This window comes from Zea mays, chromosome 8, assembly GCF_902167145.1.
Source record: "Zea mays cultivar B73 chromosome 8, Zm-B73-REFERENCE-NAM-5.0, whole genome shotgun sequence".
NCBI classification, from domain to species: domain Eukaryota; kingdom Viridiplantae; phylum Streptophyta; class Magnoliopsida; order Poales; family Poaceae; genus Zea; species Zea mays.
The window spans coordinates 30,753,463-30,767,960 of NC_050103.1; the positions used below are offsets into that span (position 1 = coordinate 30,753,463).

A 14,498-nucleotide genomic window follows, 5' to 3' on the forward strand; every position below is an offset into this window, starting at 1 on the left:
TGGTGGATCACCTTGGCAGCTAGGGCCCTTAGCCCTGCGTGCGAGCCGCACGTGCCACTGTGGACTTCACGTAGGATCTGCATGCCTTCGGTTTCGGTGACGCACTTAAGCATTGGCTGACTGACCCCTTTCTTGTAGAGTTGGCCCTCAATCAGTGCGAAGTCCCGGCTTCGATGTCTGAGGCGCTTGGCCTCACTGACGTCGGTTGGATGATAGTACCCTTGTAGGAACAGGGTTATTGGTGCCCGCCAGTCTTCGGTCATGATTAGGTTGACTATGCGGTGGCCCTCGCTATCATTAGTTATTTGGAGCCCTTCGGGGCTCCGGACGGCTGGCGTGCCGATGGTGTGAAAGAACACGTCGGAGGGCAGGGGCTCGCCCCTGGCGGCAGCCTTGGCCAATGCATCGGCCTCCTCGTTCTTGGCCCTATCCACATGCTGCAAGGTGAATCCCTTGAACTGTCTCTCGAGACTTCGGATGGCTGCGAGGTATTGCATGAGCGCGGGGTCTTTTGCTGCATAGTCTTTCTCGACCTGGTCGGCAACTATCTTGGAGTCTGTTTTGATGATACATGTGGTGACTCCGAGGGCCCTTAGCTTGCGGAGGCCGAGGATAACCGCTTCATACTCTGCTATATTGTTTGTGCATCTGTCGGATTCCAGAGCGAAGCTGAGGCGTGCTGCATATCTATGTTTGACTCCGGCTGGTGAGGTGACGACTGCAGCGACGCCTGCCCCCGCATGGCACCATGCGCCGTCGTAGTGGATAGTCCAAACCTTCTCTGTGGACGGGTCTGGCTGCGTTATTGGCCCAGTCCAGTCGACGACGAAGTCTGCCAGGACCTGTGACTTGATGGCTGTCCTGGGCTCGAAGCTGATGTGGTAGCCGGATAGTTCGGCTGCCCACTTGGCAATCCTCACCGATGCCTCCGGGTTTCTGAATAGTTCGCCGAGTCCCCTGTCTGAGGTGACTCAGACCTTGAATGCTTCAAAGTAATGGCGCAGCTTGCGCGAAGACATAACGACTGCGTAGGCGATCTTCTCCAGCTCTGTCATGTTGCACTTGGACGGTGTCAGTACTTCGGAGACATAGTAAACAGGGCACTGTCTGACCGCGCCCTCAACCGTCTGCTCTTGCACTAGTGCCGCGCTGACCGCGTGCGGCGAAGCCGCGACATAGAGCAATAGGGGGAGTGAGGAGTCGGGGCTCGTGAGGATTGCCAGCTCCGACAGGTACTGTTTCAGTGAGGCGAAGGCCGCTGCCTGCTCCGGTCCCTAGGCGAAGTATTTTGCACCGCGGAGTGTTTTGAGGAAGGGGAGACTTCGCTCGGCGAACCTGGAGATGAACCTGTTGAGAGCGGCCAATCTGCCTGTCAGACGCTGGACGTCCCTAGCGGACTGCGGAGGCGTCATGTTTATGATGGCCTGGATCTTGGTTGGGTTGGCCTCAATGCCGCGATGTGATACCAGGTAGCCCAATATCTTGCCCTGGCGAACACCGAAGACGCACTTTTCCAGGTTTAGGCGGAGTCGTGCGTCTCGCATGTTCGCGAATGTCTCGGCGAGGTCGGCGAGATGGTCCTCCTTATTCTTGCTGGCGACGACGATGTCGTCCACATATGTAAATATATTTCTGCCAACCTGCCCTTCGAGTACTATTTTGGTGAGTCTGGAGAAGGTGGACCCGACATTCTGATGAAGCAATAAGTGCCGAAGGGTGTTATAAAGCTGGTGCTGGCCTTGTCTTCCTCCTTCATGTATATCTGGTGATATCCGGAGAAGCAGTCGAGGAGTGACATGACCTCGCATCCGGCTGTGCTATCGACTATTTTGTCGATCCGTGGCAACGGGAAATTGTCCTTTGGGCAGGCCTTATTGAGACTGGTGAAGTCTATGCACATTCGCCATTTCCCGCTTTTTTTCTGCACCATTACAACATTGGAGAGCCACGTGGGGTAAGCCACTGGCTTGATGAATTTAGCCTCTAGGAGGCGGTGCACCTCCGCCTTGGCGGCCTCTGTCTTTTCGTCGGACATTTTGTGAAGCCTTTGCTTTTTTGGTCGCACCGAAGGGTCGATTCCCAAACCGTGCTCAATTATGGATCGGCTGACTCCGACCAGGTCGAGGGCGGACCAGGCGAAGACATCTTTATTCTTGGCCAGGCAGCAGAGAAGCTTCTCTTCTTCATGTGAGGTAAGGTCTTCGCTGATAGTGACTGTCTGCTTGGGCGTGGCCTGATCGAGGGAGACAGTCTTGGTCCCGTCTTGGCTCTGCAGCTGTGCCTTGTTGTGCTGTTTATCGGTTGGGCTGGCGGGCGCAGGGACCTCGCGCTGGGTCGTGAGACAGTGCACGTTCCTCTGACCAGGCACGAAGTCCCGCTCTATGTTGCGCGCCGTCTGCTGGTTGCCGTAGACCGTAATAGCGCCTAGCGGACCTGGTATCTTCATACATAGGTACAGCCCGTGGATGGCAGCTTCGAACTTATTGATGGAGCCCCGGCCCATGATGGCGTTGTATGGATATACCATGTCCACGATATCAAAGGTTACTTGCTCACTTCGGGCATTGGGTGCTACACCGAAGGAGAGGGGCAACTCTATCTTGCCAACGGGAAAGGTGCCCTTGCCGCCGAAGCCATACAACGGGTTGTCCGAAGGCTTGAGCAGGCTGTGGCTTATACCCATGCGGTCGAAGGCGTGGAGGAAGATGATGTCCGCCTGACTGCCGTTGTCGACTAGGACTTTGTGTAAGTCCCAGCCTGCCACGCTGCAATTGATGACCATGGCGTCGATGTGGGGGGCGCTGCGCAGGTCGACGTCTCGTGCGTCGAAGGTTAGCGGTATGTGGGACCACTTTGTCTGCACGACTGGGCCAGTGACGGCGACATGGTTGATGCTGCGGTAGTGGTCCCGCTTCTGCCGCTTGGTGTCGAAGTCAGTGCTTGACCCCCCTGTTATCATGTGAATGACTCCGCGATATGGTTGATCGGCGAAGTCTTCCTGCTTTGGGGCATGGGGGATGTTTTGATGTTGCTGGTGTGGAGGTGGGGGTGGAGGAGGTACGATTTGTACTTCCTGATGGTGTTGGTAAGCGTGGTGCGGTGGATGCGGAGCGGGGGCGTGGATATATGGTGGAGGGGGTTGCTGGTAATTGTGCGCGACAATTCTGGGGTTGTCGGCTGGCTGCGCCCGTGCCATTCTGTCTCTGGTGGCCTTCGTTTCGGGGCAGTCTTTGGTTTGGTGGGCGCAGTCTTCGCCGTGAAAAAGGCAGTAGAATCGGCGCGGCGGCTGTGCGCGCCCTCGGCCCCTGCCATGAGTTCCATTTCCGCGGCCTTGGGGGGGATATTCCTGGCGGCGAGGGGGGTCAGCAGCGGGATGCTGGTTGGCGATGTTGTGCACTTGCTGCTGACTGCGGCCGTCTCGACCGGAGTCTGGCTGCGGAGTCCTCGTCCATGTGCAGCTGGACTGCGGGGCATCTTTGGGCTTCCGCTGTGACTCAACCTTGCGCTGGTGGAGCTCTTCGGATTTGGCATATTTTTCAAAGAGCTGATATAGCTCCTGGAGGTTCTTGGGTGGATCTCTGATACAATGACTGTAGAGGACGCCGGCACGAAGGCCACTGATGGCGTAGTGGATAGCGATCTGATCATCGACGGAGGGCAGCTGTGACTTGAGTGTTAAGAATTTGCGGTAATACTCCCGCAGAGTCTCCTTTTCCAGCTGCTTGCAAAGCGAGAGCTCGGCCAAGGCGTCAGTGTCTGGGCGGTACCCTTGGAAGTTGAGCAGGAACTTGTCCCTGAGACTTCTCCATGAATCAATGGACAGCGGAGGCAACCTGGTGAACCAGGTGAGTGCTGGGCCCTCTAGGGCGATGATGAAAGACTTCTCCATTGTGGCGTCGTCCCCTCCGGCGGATGAAACGGCGACCTGATAACTCATTATGTATTGCGCCGGGTCGGTGCTGCCGTTGTACTTGGGATAGGTCCCTGCTCGGAAGTTAGCTGGCCAAGGCGTCACTTGCAGGTGTGGCGCCAGGGGACTTCGCTCGTCGAGGTAGTTGACCCCTTGGAATGGCGCGACGTGCTGGAAGGTGTAGTCACGCTGGGGGAAACGCGGGTTCTCCGGCTGTGCTCGGTGTTGCAGGGGTGGCCCATGCTGCAGGCCGAGGTGGCCTTCGCGCGTGTCTTCCGGTTGTGCGCGCTGCTGGAGGGGTGGCTCTTGGTGCAGGCCGAGGTGGCCTTCGCGCTGCATCAGCGCGATCTCGCGCTCGAGGTCTTGGGCCTTCTGCTCCTCGTCGCGTATCATTTGCTGCACTTTGGCTAGTGCGGACACACGCTGGCGCTTGGCTTCCAGTATTTCTTTCTGCCTCTGGAGATTACGGTTCTTGAGGCGCAGGGCGCGCAGCTGTAGCTGTTCTTCTGTTGAGACGCCGAGGACCTCACCTTCCTCGGTGAGGTCCGCGCCTTCCAGTGGGGCGAAGCCTGGGGGCGGCTGCGATTGTCCTTCGGGCCCGCAGGTGTGGAAGGTGTCGTCTTCGCAGGTGTGGGGGACATTGTCTTCAGTGGGCTCTTGGTGGGTGGATTGGGTGAGGGCGAGGGCCTTGCCCTTTCTTGTGGCTAGCAGTGCTGCCTTCGCAGCCTCGTCAGCCTTCGGGTTAGCTCTCTTGGGTGCCATCGCGGGTGGTTTTGTCGTAGCACGAACGGTGGGCGCCAAATGTTGGAACTTGCTATCAGTCGCAAGGAGGCCAACAGGGGTGAACAGTGTAGACAGTAGGGTTACGCGTGAGATGGCAAATAGCTCTGTTAACCAGGCCTCTCACGGGCACTGTGCGGGGGTATTTATAGGTACCTGAACGCCCAGCGCCTTGTGTTAAGGATGCATGTGCCCTCAGCTACCTAGGTTATCCCCAGAATATTCCCATAAAGCAGGGTTATAGACTGTAATTACAGGGATGCCTTTACAAATTAGGCCCGTAACACGCGGCGGCCACGCAGGGCCTGTTACAATGGGCCGGATCGCACGTGGGCCTCTGAGCTGGACGAGGCCGCACCGTGGGATGCCTTCGTCGCCGATCTTCGTCTGGTGCCGATCAAGCGAAGGGTGTCCCTGCCTGCTTTGTCTCTGTCAGAGCAGCGGCTATGCAGCGGAGACTTCGAGCGAAGGGTGGCGTTTCTGCCTTCGCTCCAACAAGCAAGTCTAAGGGAAAGCGCTCCTACTTCAAGTTCGGTAAGTCTGGTCATTTTATAGCACAATGTCCCGATAATGACAATGACCAGGCACAAGAAAAGAAAGGGAAGAAGGAAAGGAATAAGAACTATAGGAAGGCAAAGGGCGAGGCGCACATGGGAAAAGAATGAGACTCCGATTGTTCTTCATCCGACTCCGATGATGAAGGACTAGTTGCCCCAGCCTTCAACAATTCCTTCCTCTTCCCCAACGAACGCCACACGTGCCTTATGGCTAAGGAGAAGAAGGTACATACATGAGATACACCTAAGTACACTTCTTCTAGTGATGAGGAATCTTCTGACGATGAAGTAGATTATAGTGACCTATTTAAAGGATTAGATAGATCTAAGGTAGATAATATAAATGAATTGATTGATGCTCTTAATAAAAAAGATAGTCTTCTAGAAAAGCAAGAAGATATTCTTTATGAGGAACATGATAAATTCATTAATGTTCAAAAATCTCTTGCTCTAGAAATTAAGAAAAATGAACTATTGACTTCTGAGTCGTCTGCTTGCAATGACTCTATCTCTAAGCTTAAGAATTTAAATGTTGATTTAAATGCTAAGTTAGAAGAAGTAAATTTTGCTAGTTCATCTATAGAGCATGTTGTTATCTGCAATAGGTGCAAAGATTTTAACATTGATGCTTGTAATGAACATGCCTCTACAATTCTTAAGTTAAATAATGATGTTGCAAGTCTTAATGCTCAACTTAGGACTTGCAAAGACAATTATGAGAAACTAAAATTTGCCAGGGATGCCTACACCATTGGCAGACACCCGTCTATTAAGGATGGACTTGGTTTCCAAAAGGAGACCAAGAACTTAACAAGCCAAAGGACTTTCAATCTCAACAAGGAGAAAGGAAAGGCTACTATGGCTAGTAGCTCTTATTCTTCAAATGACCAAAAGAACCATGCTTATCTTTATGCTCACGTCAGGAATATTTCTAGTGCTGCTCATCATGATAAGTGTTATAATCATGTTGTTTTTCCTACTCGTCATGATGCTACATTTAATTCTCATGCCATGTTTGCATCTAGCTCTTCATATGCTCATGGTAGGAATAGACCTAGGCACAATCATGTTGCTTCTCATGCGCCTAGGAGAGCATCAACTAGACCAACTATGTTCTATCAAACATGTGATGCTTCATTTGTTCTTATATGCAAAAACGAAAAAGTAGTTGCTAGAAGTTTGAGACCTAAGTGTAAGAGAGACAAAACTTGCATCTGGGTTCCAAAGTCTGTTGTGACTAACCCAGTAGGACCCAACAAGAGTTGGGTACCTAAAACCCAGGCTTAATTATTTGCAGGTTTATGCATCCGGGGGCTCAAGCTGGATTATTGATATCAGATGCACAAACCACATGACATGGGAGAAGAAAATGTTCACTTCCTACGTCAAGAACAGGGATTCCCAAGACACTATCATCTTTGGAGATGGGAACCAAGGCAAGGTTAAGGGCTTAGGCAAAATAGCCATCACAATCGAGCATTCGATTTCAAATGTGTTTCTAGTAGAATCGCTCGGGTATAATTTGTTGTCTGTAAGCCAATTATGTCATATGGGTTATAATTGCTTATTTACAAATATTGATGTATCTGTCTTTAGAAGAAGTGATGGTTCATTAGCTTTGAGGGTGTATTAGACGACAAGCTCTACTTAGTTGATTTCTCAAAAGAGAATGCCGATCTAGATGCATGCTTAATCGCTAAGACTAATATGGGTTGGCTCTGGTGTGGCAGAACCTCCCAAGTTATTGGGCCCACATGTGCCTGCCCTTGTCTCAAAGACCTCAGACGACTATGCATGTGCACCAGATAACTTAACAGGATCCGTCGGAGTGTCCCAGGGACCCCGGATAAACCACTTACAACCAGGATCACAAGATTAAATAAACACAAATCACACACCAACATTTGCAGCGGAATTTCTTTATTACAAAAAGTTACAAGTTACATCAAATTTACATTATATTTATCGGAGTGATTACAAAAGTGATTCAAAGAAATATACTTTGAAATGTTATAAATTATTTATAATTTTGAAATATATGTTAGCTCAATGACAATCCTCAATAAAGAAGCTAAAGATGGGATATACTTATATAAGAAGGCCGAGCCCACCGGCACTTAACATCAATCACAATCAAAGTGACTCGTAACCTGCAGCAACAATGGGAATAAAACCCTAAGTACGCAAGTACTCAGCAAGACTTACCGACTAAAGAAAAGACTCTCAAGGATATGCTAGCTTGTCGGGAATCAAGGTAAGGCTTATCAAATTTCAAAGACTCATTTGCAGAAGAGCTTACTAGTAGTGAATCCTTATGCCAAAATTTTACTTCATAAGTTAAGTACTTTTCCTAAATCTAGATTTGCCTAATCTAGAGCATTCACTTGTCCTGGTCTAGCTTTCTTTTACCCAAATTCTTATTTTACTTATAAACTACGATGAGTGGTCGGAGGGTAAAGTCTCCATGACCGAGGAGCAACGACGATTCGAACCGATTATACCCAGCTCGGGATCCCTAACCACACGACATATGTAGCACTTAACCCTTACATATGTCAATCGTTCCCACAGATCCTCCACAACGTGAATCGGTCCGCGCTACCCGGGAGCACAATACTCCTCCATCCAGCCTCTAGCCAGGAGGGTACACGCTACTCCCACCATCTCCCATGCCCAGTGCGCGGTTGTCTTTTCACGTATGGAATAGCCGGGTTCAGGCTTATCGGAGCATGTGGATAATTGCAAAGTCTCCACCACAACAGGCCTACATCGAACGGTCCTTAATAGACACAGACGGGCAAACTTTCTTGCTCAACGTCTGGTCTACATTACATATTATTTCCCAAAACTTGATACCTGAGAGAGATACCCTACTTGAATGATGAAACCATCATGGCGACAATGGGTTCATCATCACAAGTCCTTTTATTTCACAAACTCCCATATCCCGTGTTACACATCATCTTTTAAAAACCATCCTAAATTAATAAGCAGGGCTAAGCATCACTAAATTTTCATAAAATAGGTATTAGGGTTGTTTAATCAAGGAAGGAAATGCATCAATTGTTTAATCACACAACTCCTATTACCTAATGCATCATTCAAGGTGATAAAAATTTTAAAACAGCAAGGAGGTGGCAAATGCATCGGGGCTTGCCTAGAATAAACACTACATTAGTGTTTGTTAGGTGACGTCCACTTGGCGATCAGCTTTTGTTCCGATACTTGCTTTGTGTGTCCATCTTCAGTTTCGTTCATCAGCATCATCTTGCGAATGGCTCACGCTTTCCAGCATCTTGTGGTCGACTCAGTTATGATCCTCCGCATCACGTGATTAATTATCGTACCTAAATGAAATGCATAATGCACATGTATGAATTTAAAAAGAACTAGCACAATACTAGATAATTTTATACGGTTGAGGATTACACACTACTAACAAGTCCTTAGAACCAATTACAAGAAATGCCAGCTGTCGATATAATACTAACGATAATATTTGTGCTTCTTATGCTCATCTGGTGCTAGCTCAACATCACGAACAACACACTAAGCATGAATTTTATATCTTTCTTAGCTAACACATAATACCAAAGACTAACAATACTTAGGTTAATTAATCTAGTATACCTCGGACTTAGAATAACAATTAGTAGCTTTACAATTAACTTTAAAATTACTATTCCATAGTCTCGTAAGTAGAGTATTATCAAGGACTGTAGATCTTTATAAGACCATAATTTTAAGGCCTAATGACTTAAAACATTAATGTAGACCCTTTATCATGAAATTCTCATATTTTAACCAAAACAGACTTGTCAATGCTATTCATTTAAATTATTCTAGTAGCAATCAACATTCATCCATGACACTGAGTCTATTACTAAACATAGAATACAATAACTACCAGATAAAATTATTGACTTTATCATGGGGTTTCTCATATTTCGACTGAAATTGGCTCGCTAACGCTACTCGCTTCCAATTTATTTAGGAACAACGCAACAGAGCAGCATACCTAAAATAGTAAGAATATGGAGCTCATCACACAGCACGCCTGCTAAACACGAGAATCATCATGACTAATAAATCTAGCTAATCTAATCATCGAACTAATAATAGAAATAGCGAATCAACTCACCATATTGCAATTTGACTCGATCATCACACGAACGATGACGACCTTCGATTGAAGTCTTCGACCGAGCACTTGATAAGCGATGCACATGGGCCTCACTTCTTCACCAATTGACATCCATAGACTTCTCCCGAACTATACTCGGCTCAAATTTGCAAGAACACCGATGATTTTTGGTTTGGGGTTTTCGTCGAACATCTGATGAGTGACATACGGAACTTCACTATCTTCCCTATCCACAGTCCCATCTTCAAGCTCATCTCTACACACATCCTGACCAATACTCAAGCAACATCGTTTCCCTTAATAGAACTATGACGTGGAGAGAAAGATGGCCAGTGAATTGGAACGAAGCTGGTGACGTGGAATGGCGAGGAAATGGAAGCGCCATGGGGGATGGAATCCGACGATTCGACGACATGCGCAGGCTAGGATGGTCGAGTTAGGACAGGAGGGGCATCGATGGGGAGTCCACAACAGCGTGCCCAGATCCCAAGTCGCACGACCATGCCCGCGACCAAAACTCACCATGCTTCCGCTACACACAGCGATGCGAGGACCAGGGCCATGGCGAGCAGGGAGAGGACTCGACGACCAGCGCATAGGGGAGCTTGGCATGGGTACGGCGAGCAGAGCAGGCAGGACGCTAGGCATCGCGGGTGAGCATGGTCGCAGCAAGGAGCAGGACGGCCGCAGTAGGCAAGCACCGACAGCGAGGGCGCGGTCCGAGCGCAGGCGAGATGGGGCCTCGGCAGAGGACGAGCGTGCGTCAGGGAGAAACAGAGGGGCGCAACTATGGAGATGGAGAGGAGGGAGAGAGAAGCAGGGGGCTCGGCGGAGGGGTTCAGGCGGGGTCGACGGCGCGACTTCCATGGCTGAGCAGGGAGGAGCGTGGCGTGCTTGAGGGAGGCGAGCTAAGGGGGGGGCATGGCCATGGCAAGGGGGATGGGCGGCCGAGCAGGGAGTCGGCATGGGCGCGACGGCCAGCGCCATGGCTCAGGGCAAGGCCGGGGACCGGCGCGCGCAGGGAGCACTGAGCTTGAGGAAGCGACTGTCAGGCACGCGGCTAAGGGAAAAATCTAGGGAGGGGCGCAGGGAGGAAGAAGATTTGGGCGCGCGGCAGGGAGCTGCTCGGGTAAGCGCACGTCGCGTGGAGGAAGATGAGCAGGGGCTAGGGCGCGCGGATGAGATAAGGGAGAAACTTGGATGGACGCAGGAGATGGACACCACGGCTAGAGCGGCGAGATTTTTTCTCCCAGGTGCCGAGCGGTGCGTCCAGAGGATAAGGCCAAGGGCCAAAGCGCGAAGAAGAAAGATCAACAGGGGGAGCGGCAGCAAATGATATTTTCTTTTTTAATTTCTCTTCTTTTTTTAAGAGAGAATCACAGATATTTTGAAATTAGGATTTTCAGCGATAACCTAAAGGGTCGACGGTACTTGTGACACGGTTTAATTTGATTCAAAACCCGATAAATTTTATCTGCGGTCTGAACACCTAATTCCATAGTCACGAGTGATTTGCATGGTGAATCGAATCTCAATTATAATTCCTTGATTATCAACCTCGCGCATGATTTCTCTCAGACAATGCGCGATTCAAATTATTTTGCCCCGAACATTTTAGTCGTCGAGTTCAAATTAATTTGCCCGGGATAAAAATCATAAGAGTAGGTCGGGCTTCCAAATTTGTATTCGCTAATCTATAACTTTTAAATGAACACACAACTCGACATATCACGAAATAAATGCGCGATATAGATACGACATCAAGAGTGCGGTTCTTCCAAAAGCGATGTCACACATCGCACATGTGGGCAAGAAGTTGTGCGCGTTGTTCTTTTCGGATAGCGTGGGGCTCCAAATTTTACATAAAATCAGAAGTCTTTTGATTTTCGTATTCACTCACGCTCGTGATCCGAACAGTTCAAAATTCGCCAGCAAACGAAGATTCGGTAATCCAAAAGTTTCTTGAACCCTTTTTAATTGCGTAGATTATTGAAACGAAAACGGCACCAAACTCGAACTTTTGTGAGATGATCAAATTCCAAGCTAAATGAGATTTCTCGAATAATCTCGGTAATCGGAGACGGGGGCTAATATCGAAATCGTTATTCACCCCGCCTTTCTTACTTACATCCATAATTGTTGTTTAATGGGAGATAACACCTGGGGTGTTACATCTGGCACCGCCGCCTAGCACATGTTGGGATGAAGAACCTTCATAAACTCCTAAAGGGAGAACATGTGTTAGGACTAACCGATGTCTATTTTGAGAAAGACAGACCTTGTGCAGCATGCCAGGCAGAGAAGCAAGTGGGAAGTAATCATCAAAGCAAGAATGTGATGTCAACATAAAGACCATTGAAAATCCTACATATGGATCTCTTTGGGCCCATTGCTTATCTTAGTATCGAGGGAAGTAAGTATGGTCTTGTCATTGTTGATGTTTTTCCCACTTCACTTGGGTTTCTTTTTGCAGGAGAAATCTGAAACCCAAGGAACTCTAAAGCGCTTCTTAATGAGAGCTCGAAATGAATTTGAGCTAAAGGTGAAAAAGATAAGGAGCGATAATGGATCTGAGTTCAAGAACCTTCAAGTTGAAGAATATCTTGAGGAGGAAGGCATCAAGCACGAGTTCTCTGCTCCCTACACACCACAACAAAATGGTGTGGTAGAAAGGAAGAACAAGACACTAATTGACATGGCAAGGACAATGCTTGGAGAATACAAGACACCTGAGCGGTTTTGGTCAGAAGCTGTGAATACAACCTGCCATGCCATAAACCGGCTCTATCTGCATCGCCTCCTCAAGAAGACATCATATGAACTCCTAACCGGTAACAAACCCAATGTTTCCTATTTTCGTGTATTTGGGAGCAAATGCTACATCTTGGTAAAGAAAGATAGGCATTCGAAGTTTGCTCCCAAAGCTGTAGAAGGGGTTTTACTAGGTTATGACTCAAATACAAAGGCGTATAGGGTCTTCAACAAGTCATTGGGATTAGTTGAAGTCTCTAGCGACGTTGCATTTGATGAAACTAATGGCTCTCCAAGAGAGCAAGTTGATCTTGATGATGTAGATGAGGATGAGGTTCCGATGGCTGCAATGCGAACAATGGCAATAGGTGATGTGCGACCGCAGGAACAACAAGAGCAAGATCAATCTTCTTCCTCTACATTGGTGCATCCCCCAACTCAAGATGAGGAACATGTACCTCTAGATGAAGGTCTGGATCAAGGGGTAGCACATGAAGAACATGATAAGGAGGAAGAAGCGTCACAAGTTCCTCCAACTCAAGTCCGGTCAACTATTCAAAGAAATCATCTAGTGGATCTGATTCTGGGTGATATCAGCAATGGAGTAACCACTCGCTCACGTTTAGCTAATTTTTGTGAGCATTACTCGTTTGTTTCTTCTATTGAGCCTTTTAAGGTAGAAGAAGCCTTGCAGGATCCGGACTGGGTGTTGGCCATGCAGGAAGAGCTCAGCAACTTCAAGAGAAATGAAGTTTGGGGCCTGGTGCCACGTCCGAAGCAAAATGTTGTGGGAACCAAGTGGGTGTTCCGCAACAAACAAGATGAACACGGTGTGGTGATAAGAAACAAGGCTTGACTTGTGGCAAAAGGTTATGCCAAGTCATAGGTTTGAATTTTGATGAGACTTTTGCTCCTGTAGCTAGGCTAGAATCAATTAAAATATTATTGGCCTATGCTGCTCACCACTCTTTTAAGTTGTTTCAAATGGACGTAAAGAGCACCTTCCTTAATGGACCAATTAAGGAGGAAGTGTATGTGGAACAACCCCCTGGCTTTGAGGATGACAGGTATCCCGACCACGTCTAAGCTCTCTAAGACGCTCTATGGACTTAAGCAAACCCTAAGAGCATGGTATGAATTTCTTAGAGATTTCCTTATTTCTAAAGCTTTCAAGGTTGGGAAACTTGATCCTACTCTCTTTACTAAGACTTGTAATGGTGATCTCTTTGTATGCCAAATATATGTTGATGACATAATATTTGGTTCTACTAATCAAAAGTCTTGTGAGGAGTTTAGCAGGGTGATGATGCAGAAATTTAAAATGTCAATGATGGGCGAGTTGAACTACTTCCTTGGATTACAAGTGAAGCAACTCAAGGAAGGAACCTTCATCTCTCAAACAAAGTATACTCAAGATTTTCTCAAGAGGTTGGGGATGAAGGATGCAAAGCCCACAAAGACACCGATGGGAACGGACGGACATCTAGACCTCAACAAAGGGGAGAAAATTTTAGAGTTAGACTTTTTATGTTTAATCAAAACCCTCTTATTGCAGAAACTGTTCTCTTGTGATAGAGAAAATTGAGTATGGGAAAAGGGGGAGTTTTTGGTATTTGATCAAATTTACTCTTGAAAGATCTCTTGATTTGCGAAAACAAGTATGTTTGACATTAAAGACAGGAAAAAGATTTTTTTTTTGTGAAAATAAACCAAGTGGTGGCAAAAGTGATCTAAATATGCCAAATTCCTTGAAAATCTTATTGGTCTTCAATTTGCATTTTTGAGCTCTTCTAGATATGTTAGTTCGAAATGAGTTGTTTTTTAATGTGTTGGCATAAATCACCAAAAGGGGGAGATTGAAAGGGAAATGTGCCCTGGGCTATTTCTATATTGTTTTGGTGATTAGATGCACAACACACTATGTGTGAACTAACATAATATGGAGCAAATGAATATCTAGATGGATCAAGTGTGAAGGTATGTTCTAGACACTTAGCCAATTGTTTTATGTGCTAAACATGCTTGTCTAAGTGCCAGGAACTCAATTATTCAAGTCCATAGAAGGAAAAAGAGTTCAACTGAAACAGCCAGTATTACACCAGCTACGGGTGCACCAGACACTGTCTGGTGTGCACCGAACACTGTCCGGTGCCCAGGCCGGCCCAACAACGAACTCGCTGCTCTCAGGAATTGCCGAGGACGCTGCGGCTAAAAATCACCGGACTGTCTGGTGTGCACCGGACTGTCCGGTGAGCCAACAACATCCACACCAACGGTCGGCAGCGCGATCTGCGCGCAATCAATGGGCGATGCGTGGCCAGAGCCAAGGGTCACTAGGCAACACTGGACTGTCTGG

General features: G+C 48.0%; 1 long non-coding RNA gene across 1 annotated transcript; it reads right to left on the minus strand.

Annotated features, from left to right (window-relative positions):
• Window positions 1-8,153: 8,153 nt before the first annotated feature.
• On the minus strand, window positions 8,154-10,653 carry LOC109941979 (uncharacterized). Its single transcript, XR_002264465.2, has 2 exons — window positions 9,389-10,653; window positions 8,154-8,594 (listed from the first exon to the last, which is right to left on the minus strand). It is a non-coding gene; the product is annotated as an uncharacterized lncRNA (long non-coding RNA).
• Window positions 10,654-14,498: the final 3,845 nt, after the last annotated feature.